At 43.7% G+C, this 26,591-nt stretch overlaps 1 protein-coding gene across 6 annotated transcripts in view; it reads right to left on the bottom strand.

Annotated features, from left to right (window-relative positions):
• Positions 1-26,591, bottom strand: part of LOC143831783 (contactin-4) — a 669,529-nt gene that overhangs the window by 424,491 nt on the left and 218,447 nt on the right. For 2 of the 6 annotated variants that reach the window (XM_077325223.1, XM_077325225.1), the window contains exon 3: positions 19,644-19,703. The exons of the other annotated variants lie outside the window; for them this stretch is intronic. The gene's annotated coding sequence lies outside the window, so the exon portion shown is untranslated. The remainder of the gene's footprint in view (positions 1-19,643; positions 19,704-26,591) is intronic. 6 annotated transcript variants of the gene reach the window in all.

Raw genomic sequence — 26,591 nt, 5'->3', positions numbered from 1 at the left:
CAGATGTCCATGGACTACAATTTCCACGAGCCCCTGCCAGCGAATGTAGTCCATGGACATCTGGAGGATCACAGGTTGACTACCCCTGTCTTGGATACTTTAGCATACTAACATGCTGCTCCTGTTAGATTTTTTTTTTTGTAGAACACTATTTATATACAAGAGTCTGAAGCCAATGTTGCTTTAACTTAACTGGAATTCTGTTAACATTAATAGGAGTGTTGTGTGACTAGGCATGGGGGAGAATAAGGAAACACTTGGGAGTGTATTTTGTTACACTGGTGATCTCTTAATCCAAACCCAAGATGTAGATCTGACCTAAACTGACCTGACAGCCGATTTACTAACCCAGACCAGGAAAAGGTCAAAGTGCCTAAGGAAGTACTCCAGTCACTAGTGTAACTCTTAAATACAATCTTTATTCTACCAAGAGACAGCATGATTAAATGTTCAAGTTAAATGGTGAACATCAAGCAACAATGATACTTTATTGGAAATAATAAAATTTGAAAACCAGGTGCTCGAAAAACATACAAGGAGAGCTGAGTAACTTTCCCTTTGGTTTTTCCAAATTGGCAGGTGTCTTCTATGTTCTGACGCTCACACAAACTTAAACAAATGTTCCAACCAGTAGGATTAATGCCAAACAAAATGACAATTTGTTAGTGCAGCTATATTTTTATTTGTTTCAAAGTTTAAATGATCTATATCAGTGCTCTCTACAACTGAAGACAAATCCATAGGCACGGACTCTATGAGCATTACCAAAGAGAACTGTAAATTTGGGAGATTAACAGTGTAATTCTAAACAAAGCTATACCCTTCGAAACCCATTAACTTCAGAACTATAACTTTAACTTTAGAACTATAAAAACAATCCATATGATTTCAAAGCATTTTCAGAGGGATCCTTGTTTTGAGGCAGTAATTATTCATGAAGATCAGGTGACAGTCCACAATGTGTAAAAAGCCTGCATAAAAAGATTGTGTGTAAGGGAAATAAAACGAAAAATTTTAGGACTAGGTTGGCAGGCAAGGGTCACCAGGAAAGAAGACACGACTCCAGTCCATTGGCATTAAAATAGCCACAGCTTTTATTCAACACCCAATGCAGAGGGTTGGGGGCAACAAGGGACTGAAGCTGACCTATGCAGTCCGCTGACTGCAGAGCCCGAATATGAAAACCCCACAGGGAGCCCATCAACTTCCCCGCCGAGAATACGGGTCTCCCATTTGGATCTGCCTATTCCTGGGAGCTGACCCATATGGGGGGCCATGGGGCGCAAACCGCCTTGGTTATCTCCAGGGTCAACTGGTCATGAATGAGCTACCCAAGCCCACCCTGCAGGGTCTGCTTGCGGCTCGTTACCACCACCTCTTTAAGGAGGCCCCAGTCACCGTGGGGAGGCCGATCGCACACCGGCTCCCCTCCAACAGCTTCATTGCCTTGTGTCAACATCCACTGTGACAATATACATAACTCATCTAAACAAACAACATAGTAATGTAAGGGTGTAACTCTGTTTAGCATAGAACTATAAAAACAATCCATATGATTGTGATAATGGACTGCTTTCAAAGCATTTTCAGAGGGATCCTTGTTTTGAGGCAGTAATTATTCATGAAGATCAGGTGACAGTCCACAATGTGTAAAAAGCCTGCATAAAAAGATTGTGTGTAAGGGAAATAAAACGAAAATTTTTAGGACTAGGATATCACATGAACAGTTGAACCATTAACTGAAGATTTATTTTTGAGCTTAGGGCTATACATCCAAATGTTTTGTTTTTTTCCTTTCACCTAACCAGTATACGTTTGGCAGTGCTATTAAAAGGTACCATCAAATGTGCCAAGTCTCTAACATTTAAGAAAGGAATAATATAAAATGCTTATTTTCCACTGGTTTTTAAAAGAGAAAGAAATTCAGTGGTGATATCGGGGGAGGGGGGGAGAAAAAACTTTTCAATGTGAAATATTGTGTGTTATAAGAAGAAAGATGATGACTCCTGAAATCACAAATATGTGAAGAAGTCATAACATGAGAGTACAAGGGCCTTTGGCAAAAGTTGATGGGATATGATGAGATGAACAAGCAAAAAACATCAGTAGAAAAATCCATGCACAACACAAAGATCAGCACAGCAGGGGAATGTGCTACAGAAGCCCTGCATTGTTAGGCTGCAAGGAAACTCACCCAATCACTCACAGATGCTTTACAGGTTGATCAGGCACAATATAACTGGCAAATCAAGTACCAAAAGTTACTTCCACCAGACGGTATCCTTTTAAGATTGTTGCTTCAATATTAGATGTTATAAATTCAGGTGGGTGTTGGTCTCAAGCAGAACAAAGTTTGAGTCCAGTGACACCTTTAAGACACACAAAGTTTTATTCAAGGTATCAGCTTTTTGTGTGCATACACACTTCTTCACTTATTCATCTTCTGTTTTTTCTAATGTGGATAACATAATAAAATAATTTTAAAGTCACCCTTTCATTTTATTTAAAATCTGAGAAACCAAACCTAGATGGTTTGATTTTAAAATCCTAACTCTGATACAAATAATAATGTGACTGTATTTTCCAGTTCTTTTGCTTATGAAGATTATCAAACTGAATCCTGAAAACAGTTATTACTTGTGAGATGTATATGACCAGTCCAAAATGGCAAAGATCACCATTTGTACATGTCTGCAAAATGACAGGTGTTTTCTTTGCAAATGGAAAAAGATTATTACTTTCTACTCACTTTTCAAAGTGATTGGGAAAGATCTATAATGCTTTCAGCAGCCAGAATGAAAGAACCTGAATTAACCCAACCATTAAAAAACTAGATAAAATTCAGAAAATCATAAGGGCAGAAAGCATTCAGGAAGGATAAAAACACACACAGAAAGGATGGAAAGGGCAAGAAACATTACCAAAAATTGTCAGAAGACTAATGGAAGTAACAAAAAGTTTCCAGATACAAAGGGAGAAAGAGACGAGAGGAAAAAATGGGAAGTTGAACACAGACCAAACAAATCCTGTAGACCAGTGGTCCCCAACCCCCGGACTGGGGACCGGGACCGGGACCGGGACCGGGACCGGGACCGGTCCGTTGATCAGTCAGTACCAGGCTGCGGCTCCTCCTCATCCTCCTCCCCGGCTGCTGCCTCGGGGGCTGCCCTGCCATTTTGCCGCCGGCTCACCTTTGGTGCTCTCCAGCAGCCGCCATGGCTGGAGCTCCCCCTCTATGTGGCACTGCGCAGCTGCTGCTGGCAGCACCCCCCAGCAGGTCACAGGAAGTCAGGGGCGCCGGTGGGAAAGCAAGTGGAGCAGGGGCTTAGGTGACGGCAGCAACATCCCTCGGCAAAAGACTTCACCCCCCCGGGCCTCAGTAAAATTGTCAAGCGTTGACCGGTCCCTGGTGATAATAAGGTTGGGGACCACTGCTGTAGACAATGCATATGTATCAATGAAGGCAAATATAAAGACATGGTCTTGTAAGAACATATTTCTGGAATGGTTCTTTACAAAAAGAAGCATTATTTTAATCAATGTCGTACAGAGTAACTTGATTAAAGTTATCAGATGAGGGCATCAGTACCAATGATATAAGAATAATGCAAGTTTTGTTTTGGATGAATGTCCAGAAGTGTTTTAATGGGGTTTTAACGGGGCTTTTAATATGGACTGTTGTAACACGCCATGAGCCAGTATAACAAGGGCAGGCAATAAGTTGAAACATAAATAAGGAAGTCAGTCAGTCAGTCAGTCAGTCAGTCAGTATGTAAGAAGGATATCCTACAGAGATTAAATACTTAAGAACTCAAAACAACTTCTACAGAGAGACTCAATGTTATTGTTTCATACCATAATGTCTTGAATGGAGACATGCTGATAGAAATATGCTGGCCAGCATTCTGATAAAAGAATATTATCTACATACCTACCTACTTATAAGGAAGGCTTCTACAAGAGAGGAAGTGGGTATTACTGAAGCTTCCTGAAAAATATGTTGACTTTTCCCTGAACTTTTGTAGACATATTTGTAGACAGTCCACTTAGAAAACTTTGAGCAATCCTTAAGCCTAAGTAACCTTTCTCCAATTTGAGGGACTCCTATGCCAGCACACAAGTTGGAAGGCACTTATACTTGAGAAAGGACACATATGCAGTAGAAGGATACAGCCTAATGTAATCTTTACTGTGGCATATCTACTATAATTCAGATTAATAATTTGATAGTTACGAAGTTTCTGTATTTTACAGTAGCGATCCCCAACCTGTGGGCCGCGGACCACATGTGGTCCTTCGACTAATTGGAGGTGGGCCCCAAAGGATGCCTTCTCCCCCCCCAGCCCTTTACTTCACCCCCCCCCCCCGACCCCTTAACAACACACTTCGGGTGTCATTGTCTTCCATCACTCCCAGATGGGACGATCTCGTTGCAGAGAAACAAGCTCAGGGTTCCCATTGATTTGTCATTGTCATGAGTTAAAATTTCCATGAAAATAAAATGTTCCTTATGTTCATTGTTGTGGCGTGTCTGTATCTTATTTTGAAGGGATGTTTAAACATTACCATAGCGATCAGAGAGCGTTAGGGCAGTGGTTGAGAGTAGAGGAGTAAACTACCCCCCACCAGGCCTCAGTAAAAGGCGTTGAGTGGTCCCTGGTGAGTGGTCCCCGGCATTGAGTGGTCCCCGGTGATAAAAAGGTTGGGGACCACTGTTTTACAGTATGTAACAAAAATAAGAGACATATTTAAATCTGGTGATTAGGACAGTATAGGAGAATTCTTTGGAAAAAATTGTTTAATTTTTGTGTTTATTTTTGGAAATACATTTGACAATGGGTCAAACCCACAAGTTACATATATTCTTAATTCACTTTTAACAAATTATTATTATTATTATTATTATTATTATTATTATTATTATTATTATTATTGAATTTATTACCCGCCACTCCCTTGCGGCTCGTGGCGGGTTACAACAGTATAAAACCCCATAAAATACATTAAAAACCAATTAACATATCAATAGTTAATAACTACCTGGCAAGAGCGGCTAATCAACTACCCATTCCCCCCCTAGCAAGTGGAGAGGGGATACTGGTGGTACCCGTCTCTAATCCCAATCCTCAGGTCCCGGGGGGGCATAGATGTTAAGCCTGGTCTCAACCGTAAACCTGGCGGAAGAGCTCCGTCTTGCAGGCCCTGCGGAACGATGGAAGGTCCCGCAGGGCCCGCAGCTCTCCCGGGAGCTCATTCCACCAGGCAGGGGCCAGGACCGAAAAGGCCCTGGCCCTGGTCGAGGCCAGGCGTGCTTCCCTAGAGCCGGGGACGACCAATAGATTTTCTCCCGCAGAACGTAAAGCTCTACGGGGGGCATAGGGCGATAAGCGGTCCCTCAGGTATGTGGGTCCCAACTCGTGTAAAGCCTTGAAGGTTAAAAACCAAAACCTTGAACCGGATCCGGGCAGCAATTGGCAACCAGTGCAGCTGCCTCAGCACTGGCTGGATATGGGCCCTCCAAGGTGTGCCAGTTAGGACCCTAGCAGCTGCATTCTGCACTAGCTGAAGTTTCCGGATCAAGGACAAGGGAAGGCCCGCGTAGAGCGAATTACAGAAATCTATTCTGGAGGTGACCGTTGCATGGATCACCGTGGCCAGGTGTTCGGGGGATAGGTAGGGCACTAGTAGTCGGGCCTGGCGAAGTTGGAAGAATGCCTGGCCTGCTACTCTTTTGATCTGTGCCTCCAAAGTTAGGGAGGCATCAATGATCACGCCCAAATTCCTGGCCTGGGACGCGATGGTGAGATGCGCCCCTCCCAGGGTGGGCAAGCGCGCTTCCTGATCCCGCCCCCTACGTCCCAGCCACAGGACCTCCGTCTTGGAGGGGTTGAGTTTCAGACGACTCTGCTCGAACCATTCTGTCACCGCTTCCAAACATCTGGCAAATGGTTCCAGGGGAGAGTCCGGGCGGCCGTCCATGAGGTGTCATCAGCGTACTGGTGGCAACCCAGTCCAAAACTCCGCACCAGCTGGGCCAGAGGGCGCATAAAGATGTTGAATAATGTGGGGGAGAGGACCGCGCCCTGTGGGACTCCACATGGAAGTCTGTAGGAGCTCGAGAGCTCATCCCCCACTGCTACCCTCTGGGTCCGGTCCTGGAGAAAGGAGCATATCCAGCGTAAAGCTGTGCCCCGTATCCCCGTTTCGACGAGGCGATGGACCAACAATTCGGCGAGGCGATGGACCAACAAAATGCTTATTCAGAAGTGTAGTGGTGGAGGAAAGTGTTAACAGGTCACAGCAGACTTGTGGATCATGACTCTATTACTCTTAGGAGGTTATCCAATCATATGACCATTCTAGACAATCCTATTTTTGTTTGTGTAACACATGGTTTTATCTCAACACTGCACCCAAAATACAGGATTAATTTCTTATTTCTATAAAATCAAGCACTCTTCGTCAGACTAAGGAAGAGTACAAGCATTCAAAAGCTTACGCCCTGAATAAATCTTTTTTGGTCTTAAAGGTACTACTGGACTCTGATTTTATTGTGCTTCTTCAGACCAACACGGCTACCCATTTGAATCTATTCTTATTTCTATAGCAGAGCTCTACACCAGACCAGTCTCACAGATTCTAGGATGAATTTTAGATTAATGGCTAAAAGATAAGTTAGTGATACACATGTTTTTAAAAGAAAAAAACTTCAATTGTAGATCATTATTCTAAAAACAAACTTTAAATAATATACCTCAAAGTTTAATAACGACTAAGAATGAACTGTATTAGACCTGCATTTTAAAGAACACTGGCTAATAAATGCCTCTCTTGTGCTACAGACACACCTGAAATAATCTTTACACTGCTTTGGGCGCAAAGCACCTCCTGATTCCCCCCCCCCCCGATTGTTAACCCTGGCCCAAGGGGCCAATCAGGAGCCACGTTGATTGGCTCTCTGAGCCCCAGACCGCCCCAGACAGCGGGGGAGAGGACTTCGCTGATGGGGAAGGAGCTTGGCTGGTGCGTCACAGACGTGCCGGCCCAGTTCTTTCCCTGCCCCAAAGCAGGGAGCGACAAGGATCAGGGGCGGCGGGGTGCGGGGGGGCCTCAGGAGGGCTGCAAGGGGCCAGCCCCAGGACGCGCGATGCTAGCACCCATTGTATTTCAACATACAATGGGCTTTAAATCTAGTAATTATATAATTACTAGTAAAAAAAGCCCATTTGTAAAAATGGGCTTTGAAAGGGGAGTATGGGCAAGGGAGACAGGCGGGCACAGGAAGCCACCCATCCCGATCAATGAGAGGCACCCTGGGGGGAGTGGTCTGGGCGGGCCTGTTAAGGAAGGGTAGGCGAAAGGCGGCAGCGACTGACCTTGCAGGGACCCTGGGTGCTGAGGCCGGCGCGGCAGGCGGGCAAGTCGCGATTGCAGGCGGGCAAGTCTCGGCGTCGGGTGTTGTCCGGTGTCCATGGCGGGCCTGGGGGAGGCAGTAGCGAGGCTGAGGGGTGGTGGGCAGCGAGGCGACGGGGAGGGCGGCGCGGTAGCGGGATGGCGCGCGTGCGTGTTAGAGGGGTGGGGCAGGGCTGCGTTGGGGAAGGGAACCAGGCATGCGCCGGAGTCCGCGCATGCCTGGTTCAGTCTAGTGCTGTGGCGGCGGCCGTGAAGGACGCGCGGCCTAGCCACAGCAGAAAAGGCAGAAAAGGGCGTTGGAGGGGCAGGAGGAAGGTAAGGACGGGCGGAGCGAGTGTGTTTCGGCCGGGGAAAGGGACGGGCGGGGTGGGGGTGGGAAAGGCGGGGATGGCTTACCTTTGAAAGGGCTGTAGCGACGGCGGGCAGCTCCTTGGGCGTGTTGTTAGCGGCGGGCGGGTCCTTCGGCGGGCAGCTCTTTCGCGGCGTGCGGCTCCGGAGGCTCCTTTGCGGCGGGCAGGGTGTCTTGTTCGCGGCGGTTCTCTCCCCGTTTTTTTTTTTTGTTTTGAGTCTGGGAGTCCCCCTGCGGCGGGGCGAGCGGCGGTTCTTGGGGGTTTTTTTTTTCTTTGAGTCCGGGAGTTCCCCCAGGCGGCGGTCGGAGCGGCGCGTCTCTGTTTGTGTTTTTTTTGGTGTCCGGGAGTCCCCCTGCGGCGGGCCGAGCGGCGGGTCTCTTCCCGGTTTTTTTTTTGTTGAGTCTGGGAGTCCCCCAGGCGGCGGTCGGAGCGGCGCGTCCGTTTTAATTTTTTTTTTTTGGAGTCCGGGAGTCCCACTGCGGCGGGCCGAGCGGCGGTTCTCTCCCCTTTTTTTTTTGTTTTTTGAGTCTGGGAGTCCCCCAGCGGCGGGCCGAGCGGCGGTTCTCGCTGTTTTTTTTTTCTTTGAGTCCGGGATTCCCCCAGGCCGCGGCCCGAGCGGCGGGTCTTTTTTTTTCTTCAAGGCATCGGTGGGTTCCCCCAGGCGGCGGCCTGACGCGGCAAGAGGCGCTTCGCGCCTCTCGCCGCGTCAGGCCGCCGGGGGCTCCATCAGGCGGTGGCCTGACGCGGCAAGAGGCGCTTCGCGCCTCTCGCCGCGTCAGGCCGGGAGCAACTGCGGCTGGGAATCGGAGGGACCAATCGGCAGGCGCTTCGCGCCTGCCGATTGGTCCCTCCGATTGTCTGTCATGAGGAAGGGTCCAATCTGGACCCTTCCTCATCCCGGACTCATCCCGCCCCAGGACCCCTTACTGCTTTATTTAGTCCGTGGCGCCCGCGGCGCCACGGGCGGTTTACAGATTAGTGACTCTGTGTTATGGTCTGCTGGCTCCATGTAGCCTTAGTTTAGGGCACGGAAGTGTATGTAATAGACTGATTTCCCCAAAGCTTTAAAAAGTCAACCAATTAGTAGTGTACTTGTGCACTTGGTGTTTTTGACTTTTCCCATAACAAAACCTGGAGAAAAATACCTAGATCAAGACACGTTCAAATGGTTAAAAGTTTTGAACAAGAAGAAGAAGAAGAAGAAGAAGAAGAAGAAGAAGAAGAAGAAGAAGAAGAAGAAGAAGAAGAAGAGTTGGTTCTTATATGCCGCTTTTCCCTACCCGAAGGAGGCTCAAAGCGGCTTACAGTCGCCTTCCCATTCCTCTCCCCACAACAGACACCCTGTGGGGTGGGTGAGGCTGAGAGAGCTCTGATATCACTGCCCGGTCAGAACAGTTTTTATTAGTGCCGTGGCGAGCCCAAGGTCACCCAGCTGGATGCATGTAGGGGAGCGCAGAATTGAACCCGGCATGCCAGATTAGAAGTCCGCACTCCTAACCACTACACCAAACTGGCTCTCTAAGACTATAAGACTATATACACATATTTTTCAGGAAGCGCAATCCGAAAAGACAAAAAACACTAAACATTATCAGGATGTTATATGAATCAACCCCTGTGAATACATACGCTTTTGAATATTGGGAGAAAAAATATTCATAAGGATGGTTCATGCATCCAAAGTGTTTTAATCCATGCAAAGGATCCATGGCTCAGATGTGAAGCCCTAATTCTGCATATAAAAGGTCCCAAATTCAACCCCCCAGCATTTCTGGGGATTCTTTTCTCAGACCATAGACACAACAAAATTATCTGCCTTGAGGCAATATTCAATTCAGATACACAACTGGTATGACTATGTATAAAGCAGCTTATAAAGCAGTCTATTTAGACTAATAGCAGATCTCCAGGACCACATGCCATCTATTACCTGATCCTTTCTTCTAGAGATGATGAAGAAAGCAGATGCTTGTTTGCTTTATTAATTATATATTTGTATACTCCCCTTTCCTGAGGCACAGGGCAGTACACATGGACCACGTGTAAAGGAACAATGCATCGAACTCGTTTTTTGTGTCAAACAGAAATACAGCAAAGATAATAATAACAATAACAACAGAGAATAACAATTTAACAGGATAACAATCAAACAGATTCATGGTTAAGTTCAGGTACATGGATTCCTGTGAAGGTTCAGGGGCCCAGTGGGTATTGTGGATTCCAGTCAACCTCAACCAAATGCCTGGTCGAGGAGCTCCCTTTTGCAGGCCCAGCGGAACTGTTTTAGTTCCGTTAGGGCCCTGATCTCCTCCAGGAGCTCATTCCACAAGGTGGGGACCAGGACAGAGAAGGCTCTGGGCTGGTTGAGGTCAGGTAGACTTCTCTGGGGTCAGGGATCACTAACCAGATGGAGGTGGCAGAGCACAAAGCTCTTTGAGGGGCATAAATAGAAAGGTGGTCCCTCAGGAACATTGGGCCCTGACTGCATATAACCTTGAAGATGATTACCAGAACCTTTAGCCTGATCTGGAATTCGACTGGCAGCCACTGAAGTTGTTGGAGGATGGGCCGGATGTAGGACCACCATGGTGTTACTGTAAGGACCCTGGCTGCTGCATTTTGGACCAGCTGTAGTTTCCAGTTCAAGATTAAGGGCAGGCCTATGTAGAGCAAGTCACAGAAGTCCAGTCTAAGGGTGACCGTCACATGGATCACTGTGGCTAGGTGTTCCAGAGCCAAGTAGGGTGCTTTTAGTTTGGCTTGCCAAAAGTGGTACTCTCATCACCTGAGCTTCCTTTGAAAGGGTTCCTGGTGGAGTGAGTCACTGATAGCTGCACACCATTCAAGTTGGGCAGACACGCTTTTTGCCATGGTCCCTTAATGCCTATCAATAGGACCTTCCTCTTCGAAGGACTGAGCTTCAGATGACTCTGCTTGAGCCATTTTGTCACTGCTTCCAGGCAGCTGGCTAATGCTTCTGGGGAAGGAAAAGGAGGAAAAGCTGGGTGTCACCTGGGTATTGATGACATCCCAGATCAAACTTCCATACCAGTTGGGCAAGAGGGCGCAAGAAGATATTAAATAACATTGGCAAGATGACTGCTCCTTGGGGGACTCTGCAAGAGAGTTGTCGGCGGCTTGATGATTTCTCTGTCCGCCCCCCCAGAGGAAGGAGATCGGCCACTGAAGGGCTGACTCCCATATTCCGACATCAGCAAGGCAACAAGCTAGAAATCTCCATACTTCATATATATATTTCTGTTTTCTCTTTTATTGTTACCTGACTCAACTATGTCTTTAGGATATATGAAATAAATAGATAAATCATTAGGCTTGTTGTTTTTTTTTGGGGGGGGGGCAACTGAAATGCATCAAAAACTATACCAGGAACTGGTTATTAGCTATTCTAGGTTGATGCCCACTTGAACATTTCTCAGCCATTTGGGCAGATAAAAATAGGCTTTAGCATGTTCCAGATTCCTCTATTTAACTTTTTTTTTTTGGGGGGGGGGACAACAGTCCATTATACATGTCCCATACAGCAGTAAGTGTTTACTGCTACTACAAAAATTAATATTAATGTCTGCCTAGAGTTCATATTTTCATGGTTCCCATTAGCAGTTAATAAAGCATGTTGGTCCATAATAAGCAGGTTAGTGAATTATTTAATCCTACGCTATTCTTGATATTCTGCAGTGAATGGGTAGCAGTGCACTCCCTCCTTGAAACTGTGCCTGAACACACACACACACATATATGAGAAGTGATTTCTCATGCTGCACACTGCCAGGAAAGTGTTAACCCTCCCTCTGGCATCCAAAAGAAACAATGTAATCGTTTAAGCTTATGCTGAGATTGCAATTCACTTGCCTCAGGTATTAAGTATGTGTAATTTTCCTAACCACGGGGTATCCATTATCAGATGTGATATTCAGAAGAGGGGAAAATGATGTTGACACCCTGTAGTCGGTTCAATGCAACAAAACAGCATTACTCTAATAAAAGGATTTTTAAATAAAGTACAGTTCAAATTTTAAATCACAAGGAAGGTTGAAGTTCAGTTGTGTGGAAATGTTAATAGCCAAGAATAATAGGAAGTAATATCTGAAAGCCATTTTAGACAAAAGTTTATTTTGTTTTGAAGATATCAATGACCCTTTTTTATGTAAAAAGATGGGAAATGCCAAGAAAAACAGCAGTGTAATAAATGTGAGGACCTCAATTAAAAAAATAACACAAACCAGGAAAAAAACAATTTTAATATAATGTATGCTGCTTTGTAAAGAAAACCTATAGTTATACATCATCTCTAAGGTTAGCCGTTTAATCACAGAAAATTAATTAATTTATTTATTCAATTCACACATTGAACACTTTTGTTACAAATTCTATTAAATGACCGCTATAAAAACATCTAAGAAGTAGAGGAATGTAACAGCCGAGCAATTTCTTTAGTGAACTTACCAATGCACAACCAATATATTTCACAATGAAGAGGCATTTTTGATTTTAAAAAGAAAAGTGTCTAAACCTAAGTAAATAAAAACAATACAAAGTGCCCCTCAGAGAACAAGTGTATTATAGCAGTAATCCCACTCTCTTTTATATTCTTTTTAAATAACAAGTTTATGCATTTAGCAGTTCGCTGGGTAAATTAAATTTTTCTTCCAGTGTTGCATACTTCATGTTATTAGCCTCAGTGGTCTATTTCTCTTATTATCCATTTACCTTGAACATTCCTTTGTCAATGGCGTAAAGTAATTTTGTCTCTTTCTCTGATATCATACAGTACAGCATATATGACAAAGGTTACATTACAGTAATAGAACAACATTTGGTTTCAGAAATACTTTAAAGACCAACAAAATTTGCCAGGGTATAAGCTTTCAGATACCAATACAGTAATATTTATCAGCATTCTAGAGCAGTGGTCCCCAACCCCCGGGCCACGGACCGGTGCTGAGCCGCTAAGGCCTCGGTGCTGGGCCGTGGCTCCCTCTCCCTGCCCCCCTATAGCGAGAAGCTTGCCAGGCTGCAAGCAAATCGGCCGCCAAAGCGGCCAATTAGCTTGCGGCCCGGCAATCTTCTTGTTTCGGGAGGGGGGTAAGAGATGCTTGCCGGGCCGCAAGCTAATCGGCCACTTCAGCGGCCGATTTGCTCGCGGCTTGGAGGGGCAGGGAGAGGGCGCTGCGGCCACTAGCATGCTGGCAGCGCAAACATGCATGCGCGGACTTGCCGCACATGCGTGTTTGCTTCCAGCGGAACCGCAGACGCACGCGCAGTACAGTTTTGCACATGAGCAGCACTGCTGCACGCGCACATTTGTGCCCCCGCTGGATGCAAATGTGCATGCGCAGCAAGTCCACTCATGCACATTTGCGCCGGGGCTGCCGCATGTGCACGGGGCCCCGGGTCGCCCTCTCCCCCCACCCCGTGACAGCGGTCCACGGCCGCAGAAAGGTTGCGGACCGCTATTCTAGAGCAGTGTCATATGCACAAAAAGGGCAGGGGGAGGTACCTAGAAGACACCTTAAAGCACAAACATCATAATTCATTCCACCTAACATAAGGGCCCTTTTGGATAACACCGGCAGTCTGTCTAGTACAGCATCCCATTTCACACAAAGGCTTACCAGATGCCCTGGAATGCCCATGGACCAAGGCCTTCCACAGATATTCCTTGTAGCAATGGGATTCAGAGGTTTGACACCTCTGTATACAAAGGTCCTCTTTACCCATCATGGCTAGTTGATATTGATGAATCTATCCTCCATGAATCTGTGCAATCCTCTCTTAAAGCAATCTATATTAATCACATTCCATAATTCAATTACTCATTGAATTAAAGTAATATTTCTTTCTGTCTATTCTGAATGTATTTCCTAAATGTATTCATTTTCATGTTTGGTTTTGTTTTTGTGTGTGTCTGCAATGCATGCACATAAAAGCCAAGTTGTTCATGTGTGATTTTTGTGTCCATAGCTCAGTAACTCAGGATTTTACCTCTCCCTCTAAGATGCCCTCTTAGTAACAGGGGGCTTCTACTATACAAGTGCATGTTATATGTATGTATTTTTGTTGTACTCTGCTAATGAATTTCCACTTTTAGTTTCTCTTCTCAATGAGCGTATGAGACTTGTAGTGTATTTCTGAATGAGACTGTATGCAAGTTTGCAACTCTGTCCAATACGGCTGCAAACAGCAGCAGCATCCTCAGACTAGTCCATATTCTACTGTAGACTCCACCCAGTTTCTTTGCAGATTATCCACTGAGATCAGAAAGATCAGGAAAAGGGTTTGGGCTAAAGAGAGAGCTGGAGGAGGTCAATCTATGGAAAGGGGAAAAGTTGTGATAGCTTGAAAGGTATGTCAAGAAAGGGGGAGAGGGGATGGCAAAAGAGTTCTTCCTTCGTTCTGGTTCTTCTCAAACAAGGAAAACAATCAAAGCAGTGGAAATGTCTGTAGAAAAGGAAGTGGCTGAATGATTGCTAGTCTCCCTCTCCCTGCCTTTCTCTATGCCTTCCTGCCTGTCTACCTTCCCTCCTTCCTTCCTTCCTTCCCTCCTGGGGGGGGCATCCCGCACCCACCCACTGCCCGCTAGAGCCCGCTGTATTTTGTTTACAGTGGGCTTAATTTCTAGTAAATACATAATTCTCTACCATAAAGTCCTCTAAAGTCACAAGTGATAAAGTAATATTAAAAGAAGAAGCACAGATAATGTTGTTCAAGAGAGCCAGCTTGGTGTAGTGGTTAAGAGTGTGGACTTCTAATCTGGTGAGCCAGGTTTGATTCCTCACTCTCCACATGCAACCAGCTGGGTGACCCTGGGCTCACTACAGCACTGATAAAGCTGATCTGACCAAGCAGTAATATCAGGGCTCTCTCAACCTCACCTACCTCATAGGGTGTCTGTTGTGGGGAGAACAAAGGGAACGCGAAAGTAAGCCACTTTGAGACTCCTTCTGGTAGAGAAAAAGCGGCATATAAAAACCAGCTCTTCTTCAAGTGTTCTTAGAATAATATAAATGCAGCAAACCCATGTGCTGATGAATTCACAAGGAACAGGGGACAGAGAACTTATCTTCATAAAATCATAGAATTATAGAGTTGGGAGGGGCCATACAGGCCATCTAGTCCAACCCCCTGCTCAACACAGGATCAGCCCTAAGCATCCTAAAGCATCCAAGAAAAGTGTGTATCCAACCTTTGCTTGAAGACTGCCAGTGAGGGGGAGCTCACCACCTGCTTAGGCAGCCTGTTCCACTGCTGAACTACTCTGACTGTGAAATTTTTTTTCCTGATATCTAGCCTATAACGTTGTACTTGTAGTTTAAACCCATTACTGTGTGTCCTTTCCTCTGCAGCCAATGGGAACAGCATGCTGCCCTCCTCCAAATGACCTTTCAAATACTTAAAGAGGGTTATCATGTCCCCTCTCAACCTTTTCTCTTGGAAAATGGCAGCATAATCAACATACACCAGCAGAAAAGGTACCTTTTTAACAAACTTCACAGACCCATATGTTGAGAAATCCAGAGCTGTACAGCAGTGGTCCCCAACCACTGGGCCCCAGTACCGGTCGCAGCTCCCTCTCCCCCCCCCCCGTAGTGAGAAACTTCCCAGGCCGCAAGCAAATCGGCTGCCAAAGCAGCCAATTAGCTTGCGGCCCGGCAGAGGGAAGCACGGCCGCTGGCACAAACGCACATGTGCAGCAGGTCTGCACATGCACATTTGCAGCAGTGCATGGCGCAAACGTGCATGTGCGGACCTGCCGTGCATGCGTGTCTGCCGGATCGCCCTCGCCCCCCACCGGTCCACAGCCTTAAAAAGGTTGCAGACCTCTGCTGTACAGAATGATAATTTCAAAATGTCAGCAGGTAACTCATACGGTATCCTGATCCCAAATTATTTAGAGGCTTAAAAGTCAAATTCTGTCTCCCCACCCCACCCACCCACCCAAACACACACACCCATAATGTCTACATGTTACTTTTCAGGCTTTTATCCACACAGTTTTTGTAGTTGTTGAACTTTTTAATATTTTGTAACAAACATGGTTATTCCTCCAGATTTGCAGAAGCATATATCTTAGCCCCAAGTATGCCTACATGACAGACAGACAGACAATTGCTGGCTGAAAACTGACCAAGCCAAGCACAGACCAACCTTGTAGATAAGAGGAGTGAGGGAAGACAATGGACTATTCAAAACCACATAATCTCATATCTCTGTAGTACCCTACTTATCACTGTGGTCTCTCCTTCTACAGGTGATGTGGAAAGGGTATCCCTGGTGGAAAAACCATAGGAAAATGCCTTCCATTACATCTGTAAGAGCAAAAATTAAAGAAAGGCTCCTTGAAGTAATATAGAAGCTGAGCTTTTCTTTGAAATTTCTCCTGTTGCATCATGTAGGTTTTAAATAAGTGGTGTCTGGTCACATTCCAGTACTAGTCCTCAAAACAACCCCATTTGGGTTTTGGTTTCATCTCTTCCACAGCACTTTAGACATTTTAGCTGGATAATAAAGTTATTTCTGGATAATGGCCCTCTCAGCAGTCAGCCTTCAGACAGAATTATACAATAACCTCTCATTAGACAAGTTATCATTGCCTTGTGTAAAAATCAATAACAATGAATGATGAATAATGGTTATCAGCCACAGATGACTTTCCCTTACTGATAAATAATTAGCTTGTAGTTTCCTGACCCATTTGTCGAGAGCTGCCCATTCTTCACTTTATCCAGCACAATGAAATCCGAACACTATTTCTGTTACAGAAATAGAAAATACAAGGCCAGCCGCTTCACAGTCTGCTAGATATCCTTTTGTGAGTAATTGCTCTATGATTTGTTGCTTCCATATTGTATTTACAGGCTTTATTTTTGTCTCTGCAATGATAACAGATGTAACACATCCAATGTGTGTGGTTTTTTTTTAGTTTTGCACTTAGACATCTATCAGCAAAAGACAAGCCAATCTGCTGATATTCCATCTGATGGCATTCATAACTGGTGGCAACTTTGAGGTATTTGTACTGGTTTTGACACTGTTTATAAAGCAATCATTTTAAATGCAGTCTTCTACAAAATGAAAAGTAAGGAGAGAAATAATTTTCATTATTATTTTATTAGCTATTGAAAGTCCCCTCCCCCTTATTGTTGATTTGGGAGGGACTGCTGTAAGATGGGGTGGGACAAATGAAACCTATTCAAAGAAACAGGAAGGAATATGCTTCCTTAATATTCTTTCTCCCTAGTCTTAGACTTTTTTTTCCCCCTCCAGGACTGGGATCTACTACCAGTTCAGTATAGCTTTCATCATGACTATTAATGTCCTTTTGTGAGAGTAACACTGCTGAAACAGCAATATGGCTTGAACACCTAATTTATTGCAAACTTAAATGGACTCCGGGGAATAGTAGAGGACAGGAAGGCCTGGAGGATCATTGTCCATGGGGTCGCGATGGGTCGGACACGACTTCGCACATAACAACAACAACCTAATTTATACATATTATGTTGCACTATTCTGTTTAATATGAAATCTCCTGAAAGTCACAAGATGCCGACATTACTAGATAGATATCTGTAGACAAGAGGCATATATCTATTTTCCCCTATACTAGCTGAAAACAGAGGCAGCAAATATATGGCTGGTATGTAGCCAAATACAATGTAGGTAACTGCAAGGTAAGGATTTTCCTTTCCTTAGACATTGCTTACAGCCAGAGAATAATCATAATCTCCTGACCCAAAGCAAAATCCTTTGTGTACGTTTTATTTTTTTGTATGTCTCTGTCTCTTGATGATACGCTCAAAGTGCCAGTAAGTAAGAAAGCACTGGCCCCTTCATCAAGCATCTCAAAGAACTTGCTAACTGGGAGCTCCTGTTTATGTGAATTCTGTCCCTCAAAGCAGGGGTAGTCAACCTGTGTTCCTCCAGATGTTCATGGACTACAATTCCCATGAGCCCCTGCCAACCACAGGTTGACTACCCCTGCCTCAAAGAACTACTGAGCTATCAGTGTAAACAGCTCAAGTCACATGTTATTTGAAAGGCATGACAGAGCAGAATTCATCCATTTGCTTCTCTAGTATTCAACTGAACTTCTAAGGATCAAGGGGAAAATGTCATATTTATTTATCTATTCAATTTTCTGACTGCACGCTCCCTGTCAAATGGGCTCCATAACAATATTAGCATTAAAACCAATCTACAATAAAATAAACACAATAAAATTATCTTTAAAATATCATTTTTAAAATGCTCCGTCATTCTGCCATTCAGATCACTGCCATCTTGCTGGCCATTTTCCAGCCATATTGATGGTAAAGGCCTGGTTAATCTTTCCAACTCCATCAGAACCCGGATCTCTATTGGCAGCTCATTCCACCAGGCAGGAGCCAGGGCCAAAAAGGCCATGACTCTGATTGAGGCCAGGTTAATGTCTCTGGGGCCAATGATCATCAGAAAGTTGGTGTTTGCTTAGTGCAACATTTTTCCGGAAGCACACTGGGAGAGGCGATTTGACATATCTGTACCTCCCAACAAGCTGCTAGAGGGCACTCCAGAGGCCGTGGCAGACTCAAATGCTGACCCTGGACTAAACACATTGCTTCTGGTTCACTCAACTGTGGTCTTGATTCCTGACTCTAACTTTATCTCTCAACTCTGTCCTGGTTCCTGATATTGGCCTTGGCTCTCGGCTCTCGGCTCTGCTCTTGGTTCCTTACTCTGGCTTGGCTCTCAAATGTCCCAGACCTCAGCTTTGCTCTCGACCCTGTTCTCAGAGCCTGACTTCAGCTTGTCTTTTGACTATGCTCCAGCTCCTGACTTCAGCTCAGTTTTGGACTGCTCCCTGGCTACTCAACCACACTACAGCTTTGGAACTCCCTCTGACTCCTTGAACCCAGCTTGGCTCCTGACTCTGCCTTTCCCTCTCCCATTTCCCCAGGTGGACAAATTCTCCAGGATTTGACCTTACGGACTGGCTTTTGGATTCTGCCCTTGTGTGTCAACTTGGTCTTTGAATAATTATTCAGACCCAGTGTGTAACTCTGCGGGGCCGCACACGGTTCCTCAGATTCACAGGGCCCAGACTGTGTACCTACGTCAAGGTTAATACCAATACCTTGAACTTGATCCAGAACTCTATCGGAAACTAATGCAACTGTTGCAGGGCAGGTTGAATAAACCATGTAGTCACATTCTATTATCAACTGCAGATTCCAAATCAGGGCCAAGGATAGATCAGTGTAGAGTGAGTTATATTAATCTAATCTAGAGGTTACTGTTACATGGGTCATTGTGGATAGGTCATCTGTGGCCAGGTAGTGTGCTAGTAGCTTTGCCTAGCTAACATAGTAAAACGCCAGGAGAAATACATTCAGGATGTGTGACTCTTTTGTAAGGGAGACATCAAAAATCCCCAATTTCCTGATAGAGCACCAAGCTGTTAACTGTACCCAGACATGGAAGGTGCACTTCTTACTCTGTCCTTGCCTTAACCAACCATACATCCTCTATCTTTTTAGGTTTAGGTTCAGGTGAATCTGTCAGAAACATCCCATTATAATCTCTTGACACCAGGCCAGTGACTCTGGGGGGTGAATCTGGCCAGCCATTCATTAATACAGCTGAGTGTCATCTGCGTATTGATGGCACCCAAACCATATCCCCAGATCAGCTGAGCACATAATGATATTAAACTGGCCATCATGGTGTGGTAGTTTAGAGCAGCGTCTTCTCATCTGGCGAGCCGGATTTAATTTCCTGCTCTCCCTCATGCAGCTAGCTGGGTGACCTTGGGCTCATCACAGCCTTGATAAAGTTGATCTGACCAGGCAATAATATCAGGGCTCTCTCAGTCTCACCTACCTCACAGGGTGTCTGTTGGGAGAAGAGGAAAGGGAAGGCGATTGTAAGATGTTTTGAAGCCTGGTAAACAAAAAAAAAACAGCATATAAAAACCAACTCTTCTCCTCCTTTTCTAGATAACATTGGGAATAGATGCATGTCCTGAGGCACTCCACATGTGACTGGACAGTGGCACAATTGTGTCTCCCCAATCACGATCCTTCTGTCCCCAACCAAGAAGAAAGGAGACCACCCATCGCATGGCTGACCCCTAGATCCCCATGTTGAAGTTCTTGTATCTTCTTAGTTATTCAAATACCTTGTTTTTATAACTGTTGAAAATAGACGGTCTGTATACCTCTTCAGTTTACAAACAACTCCTTTGTTTATCCTTCAACAAGTATGCTTATTTCACAATATGAACCTAATGCAGAGTTTGTGCATATATATGCTGGTACACAATGGTACGGCCTATTGGCACTTCTTCTTTTGGCTGCCTGAGGTCACGGAGATCAGAGCCACAGCCTAGCAGAGAAGGCACCAGTGGGCTTAAGGCTTGCAACCATTTGCAGCAGCCATTGTAGTATCCCATTGTTCTCCATAGCTGAAAATCAGTGCTTGATGCTGTCTGTCTCTGCAGTGGGTTATGTTCTTAAAAGAAATGCCTTGTAATGAGATGCACTTAGATTGTTGCCTAAAGCAGACATTTCAGAATTGAGTTCTCTTAATGTCCATATATATGTAGTGTAGTTCTTAATATACAATTTTAAAGATTAAGGTAATGAGTAAAGGAAGGCGGGTATTTTTGTAAGATCTTGTCAGCTTAGCTTTTCTTCACCGTGTCATGGTAATTATTGAGAATGTATGCTAACTGGAGGGGGATTTTATAAAGTAAAAAAATGTGTGCAAAGATCAGATGTGTTAGGGAAGGAAATTATAATGATAAATGACAGTGACCTAATTTCTTGAATCATCTCCCAGGATAAAATAATTCTCTAATTTGTAGCTATATAATTAACTGACCAAGAACAAAATCAATCATGTCAAAATCATCAAACAGTATAACATATCACTGTAACTTTTTGAAATACTGTTCTATGCCAGTCTATTAGCTACACTGAACTCTGCTTATAAATTCAGTACAGCAGATGAAAATACATATTTACAGACCAACAACTCAATTATTTTATATTAGAGATTAGAGATAATAACTAAGAAAGGAAAGGAATTATCTGGTGCGGTCAAATCCTTTCTGTGCTTTTATTCTGTGCTTTTATTTTCACAGTTTATACAGACTGGACAACATTCCTGATAATGCCCGCTCCCCCCAGTTTCGCCTAGAAGTTCAATTGACTCTCTTTAAGGTGCTATATCAAAACATTTATTTTTAACTAGAGGAAAAAATGCAGGGAAGACCTGCTTTCCTACCACTCTGCTTTCACTGCAACAAAAGTAAAGCCATTTCAAAAAGCAACCTAGGAACAAGAGATTCTGTGCCAACCAAATAATATTTATTTGTGACCAACCACTATGGATCTATCTAAATAGCTGGCCCAACTAGTCGCTGTCAAGTGGAACATGTATAGATACTTTTATTTTGAAATGAGAAATTCCAGCAAAATTATCAGTCAGCTTTTAAACTGCCTTTGGAACTTAAGACATTATGGCTCTCTTTCCTGTGTTTTATTTTCACAACAATCATGTAAAGTAGAATAGGCTGAGAATATCTGCAAGGTCATCCATAAGTCTTCAGAGCAGAGTGAAGATTTTTATGTTTGATTCCCATTTCTCCTACAGCAACAGCCCAATGACAACACCCACTGGTTATTTTATTATTTTCTTCACAGGTTTTCTCTTTTCAAGGAAGAAGCAGGAGAGAGCTATCTACAACAATAAAAGGATCTATCAGTTTCTCTGTCGGAGATACATATAACACGTCAGAAAATGAAGACGGTGTCTCAAAATTAGTCACCAGCTTCAGGATGATCGTGGGAGGTGAAGTGCCAAACATGAAAAGAATTGGAACATCTGGGTCCTAGTAATCTGCAGAACATCCCCCATGGCATTTGCAAAGGAAGCTAAGGTTTTATTTGGAAGGCACAACTCATCAGAAAATAAAACTAGGCCTTTCAAAATTGGCCACCAACTTTAGGATGATCATGGGACTTGCAATGAAAAAATGAAAGGAGTTGGCATATCCTGATCTAAGTTATATCAGAAGCCCATGCACCATCTCCCATGCTATTTGCAAGAGATCTATTTGGGGCAGGAATAATTAAGCAGAAAATAAAGCTGGCACTCTCAAATTGGCCACCAGCTTCAGGATGCCAAAGATGAAGGGAAGGAGAACACCTTGGTTCAAATTATAGCAACACTACACACACATACCATTGAAATTTCCAATGGAAGCTATGGCACTTACAACCAAAAGGCAGTTTAAGAATCTTCTCTAAACTATCGGAGTCAACATGCACTTACATTATAACATAACTAGGAACTAAACCCACTTTAAAAGTAGGCCAGAAGATGGTAGGAATCACAGAATTGGAAGCCCTCCCGCACCATCAGACTGGAGAGAGGTGAGTAGCGGGGTACCTCAGGGCTCGGTGCTCGGCCCGGTACTTTTTAACATATTTATTAATGATCTAGATGAGGGGGTGGAGGGACTACTCATCAAGTTTGCAGATGACACCAAATTGGGAGGACTGGCAAATATTCCGGAAGATAGAGACAGAGTTCATTGTGCATTGAGGCAGGGAGGCTGTACAGAAGGGTGAGTAGCTGCTGCAGAGGTTTGTGGTGCAACTTGCCCCCTCCAACAAAGTTGGGAAGGCAGCTCAGAAGGGTGGGTGTTCGACCAGTGTGGAGGCAGGGAGACCAGCCAGAAGATCAGGCCACTGCAGCAGAGACCAGCTGCACTCCTGGTCCCACATGGTGGTGGGGAGGCCCACCAGAAGGGTGAGCGCTCATGGCAGAGGCTGCCAGGACTCATGGCCCCCACAGATGCAGGGAAGAGCCTCTGATTAGCCCTCAGTGGGCGAGGACCCACTCACAGCAAGGGCCCTACAGTGCTTCCAAATGACACATCAGCTCTTCTGACTGGCCCTCAGGGGCCAATCTGAGATCTTGCAAATTGGGGTCCATAGTCACAATTTTATGGGTTATGATGATGATAATTACCACATATACTCCATGTTAGCCAATTTAGTGGTTTGAATGTCAGATTAGGATCTGGCAGACTGAGGTCTGAGTCCCTGCTCTTCTATGGAAGCTTGTTGGATGATCTTGGGCCAGCTGTATGCTCTTAACATAACCTACCTCACAGGATTGTTGCTAGGATAAAACAGAGCAGATGAGAACAAAGTAATCTGTTTTACTTGAGAAAGAACATTTGCTATGAATCTAATTTTGGATACAGTTTAAAAAAAGGGATAATCTCTTTTCTTGTTGTTTCATCCGGTATTGCTGCAGTTCTTTTAGCACGTGACAGAAATGTTCATTAAGTATTCCACTTACCACTAAATATTATTTTATTTATTTATTTTCTTAGATTTTGAGTGCAGCAAGCTACAGAGCTTGTAAGAAGGCTAGGGAAAAGGGTACTTTTCTAGTTAAATATATGTATCAGATTGTGAGAAGAACATAGCTTCATCATGGACAAAAAGAAGACTGGCTACAACTTCATTTGGAGAATAAGTTTTCCAGAAATGCAATCACAGATGCATGTATGCAGAAGCAGTATTTCTTTTTTCCCCAAACCAGGATGAGGAAAATACCTGCCCCCAGCTATACTGTCTGTTTTAAAGGAGAAGGACAGAAGCAGTTCAGTGGGAGGTGGTCAGTTTACAAGTAAAACAACAAAACTAAACTAAAACAACTCTTAAAACAATACAATCCAAGGCATAAAAATTGCACTGAGCACAAATGATATAGATAAATAAGTCTTCAGGACAGAAGTAGACTATAAGACAACAGAAGTAGACTATAAGACAACTAAACAAAATAAGGTCTGTTACTTAAAAGTCTAGTAATTAATGTTGGAAATCTTTTAGCCTGGAAAGTAAGGAAGGCATTAGGCAAAACTCACATATGCCAAAGGTGAGGTATCATTATGGAAAAAGCTGTCTCTAGCTGATATTCAGCTCAATTGGTATATGATCAGCAAGATAAGGGCCATAAGAAAAGGAGTGGGGTAGGGGAAGGGGAGGGGTCTTACATGTTCACTTCTGTATTTGAGAAGTAAGGAGTGATTAATGAAAGCTCATACCCTGCTACAAATATTGATAGTCTTTAAGGTGCTATTGGACTCGTGCTCTCCTCTAGTGTTCAGTGATGACATCTTTATTCAGTCTCATACACTGTAAACTATTTGTAAAAACTCTGCACTTGCTGTACAAACCATGCTAAAAAGATAATTAGCTACACATATTACCTCAATTTTTATTTATTAATGCTGAAAGGAATTGTAGACCAAACATCACATTTCACTTTCTTTTCAAAGCATAATGATATGAAATGGATGAAGTTTGCCTCCAAATTATAGAATCTTAAAAAAAAAAATTAACGGCTGCTCTAAAATCTAATTAAATTTTAGAGCACTAGTAATGCAGCCATAAGGCCTTGGTAAGCCATTATCTACATTAATAAAAATTAAAGTCAAACAATATCTACACTATAATAATGTACCTGGACTCAAGGTCACTCTAATTCCCTTACAATGTTATTTTCCTTTATTGTTGCCATAAATATTATTGATTATTTAATCAAATTTTCAGATTTATGTTTATTTGTATCACTGTGTTGTTTTCCAAATACATATTATTGAGATAGAAATTATTAGTCCAATTATTTCTTTGTCCTATTTAATTATTTATTTGCCTCTGTAATAGAATATAAAAGTCTATTATTAGTTCAAGAAATCTACAGAGGTTTTCAGGCCTCTTGTTCCAATATTATCTTCCAAAGTTATTTCTAAAAAGAAATCAGGATTTTTTTCATTTGAAAACCTGCTTACCATTGTTACTCAAAATAATGAGGGCCCTTATTTTCAGTTTCACATTTTAAAAACCCTGTTCGCTCCATTGATCTTTCCAATACATCTGTAAACTTGTTCCATGGAAGATACCAGGATTCATACTATGAACCTCTACATCTTCCCTCCCTCACAAGCAGGATTTTTTTTTCTTTCCCTTTCTGACTGAGTAACCCCTTCATCTATCTTCTAATTACTTGAAGGTTTATGGCTGCCCCACCTTGTCATGTGATTATATTTTGATGCTGGCTCAGCCCAGGAACATGAGGGAAGAGACACAGCACATGAGGAAATATTTTGATTACTTTTGAACTAAGAAGGGAAAAGGTCAGGTAGAATCAGGAGTAAAATATCTGACATGAATCAATAAAAACTCTGAGGTAATTTAGTAAATTCACAAACTCCAGTTAATATGTTTCTAACAAGTAAGAATTTTAAGCTTTTCACAAAGCCTTAGAATTTTTGAGATGAGAGGCTGTATTTTCAGTGGTGGATAATCACTCCAATATATATTTTTGAGTTAAACTTACCAGGTTTCAGATGCAGGGATATCCTACCAACTACCCAAAATCCTTCTCTGAACAACCCACAGATTACTCTTCTCTTTTGAGTTATTTCCCTTTTCAACTGGACAGGGAAATATTTCACTAAACTAGGAGTATGTCACTTCTTCTGGCCTGAATGGGGGTCTTCCTCATCAACCTTCCCAATCCTCAGTCAGACCAATTCCGCATGGTGGAAACAGAGCTGGGTTGTCGCCAGTATGTTCCTGCAGAGCTGTATGCTCCGCAGCAATCTGTCCACATGTGCAGGGGATGGGACAGGGTTTAATTTTGCAATCCCACCTTCCTGCAAAATAAAAATGAATGCCCTGGTCTGCCTCGCAGTATGGTAAAGCGCCACAAAGCTGACTGGGGTATTCTTTGGCCCCTCTAGGCCATCGTAGGGAGCAGCCAGGCCCGGAAGGTGCAGCTCTTCCCTATCCAAATGGGCCTGCTGCAGGACAGGACCTGTTGGTCCCCGCAGCACCTAGGGGAATGCAGAATCTCCTGCATTCCCTTAGGTGGGCCAACTGAGGGCCTGATCTGCAGCAGGCCCAGAAGGAGGCCTGCCCAGCAGCTGCATCACGTGGAAGCAGGGATTTGCCCCACTTCCATATGAACACCCTCTTGGCCTTTTCTGCCTGTGAGGAAAAGTTAAACTGAATTCACTTCAGTAATCAGTTCACAAGTCTTTCTTCTCCACTAGCACTTTTCAATGAAATCCATCCAAGCAGCCTGTCATTCAAAAACTTTCTGGCTCTGTGAGGCAGTAACCCTTCACAGTCCATCACATGTTTATTATGATCATAGTCCATCACACATTCCTTCCTGGAAATCAAAGTTGAAGCCCTGTTAACTGTATATATTAACAAAATAGACACTGGCCAGAACATTACACAACTAAAAGAAGCAGTGCAAGATCAGAAATCATGGCGACAGTTGAGCCATGGGATCGGCAGGAGCTGGACTTGACCGAGTGGCTAAAATCATCATCATCATCATCACTGTTATAGGACACCTAAGGATGCTGATAGTTAGCCTATTGATATGCCGAACTTACTTTGTTCATTCTCAGAACACCATCTTTTCAGAAAACAAACAAGCATTGCCAGTTAATAGATTCTATTTTAAGAGTGTTTGCTTTTCCTTAATGATGACTGGTCAGAAGAAAAGATCATCTGTGGTTCGATCAATTGCTTCCATGAACTGAGCATATTTACTGAATATTGTTTCCCCTTCTTCTAGCACACTCCTATATTCCCAGAATCATTAAATCCAACCCAGTGTTCCTATTTAGAATACCAATAATGATGTGTCGAAAAACAACCCAACAGGTAGGCATCCTGCATGATGATATATACATATGAAATGTATTACTATCCCACAGACTTCACA

The sequence above is a fragment of the Paroedura picta genome, chromosome 3, assembly GCF_049243985.1.
Source record: "Paroedura picta isolate Pp20150507F chromosome 3, Ppicta_v3.0, whole genome shotgun sequence".
NCBI classification, from domain to species: Eukaryota; Metazoa; Chordata; class Lepidosauria; order Squamata; family Gekkonidae; genus Paroedura; species Paroedura picta.
The sequence above is the reverse complement of the archived record's forward strand: the minus strand, read 5'-3'. Positions and strand labels throughout refer to the sequence as shown.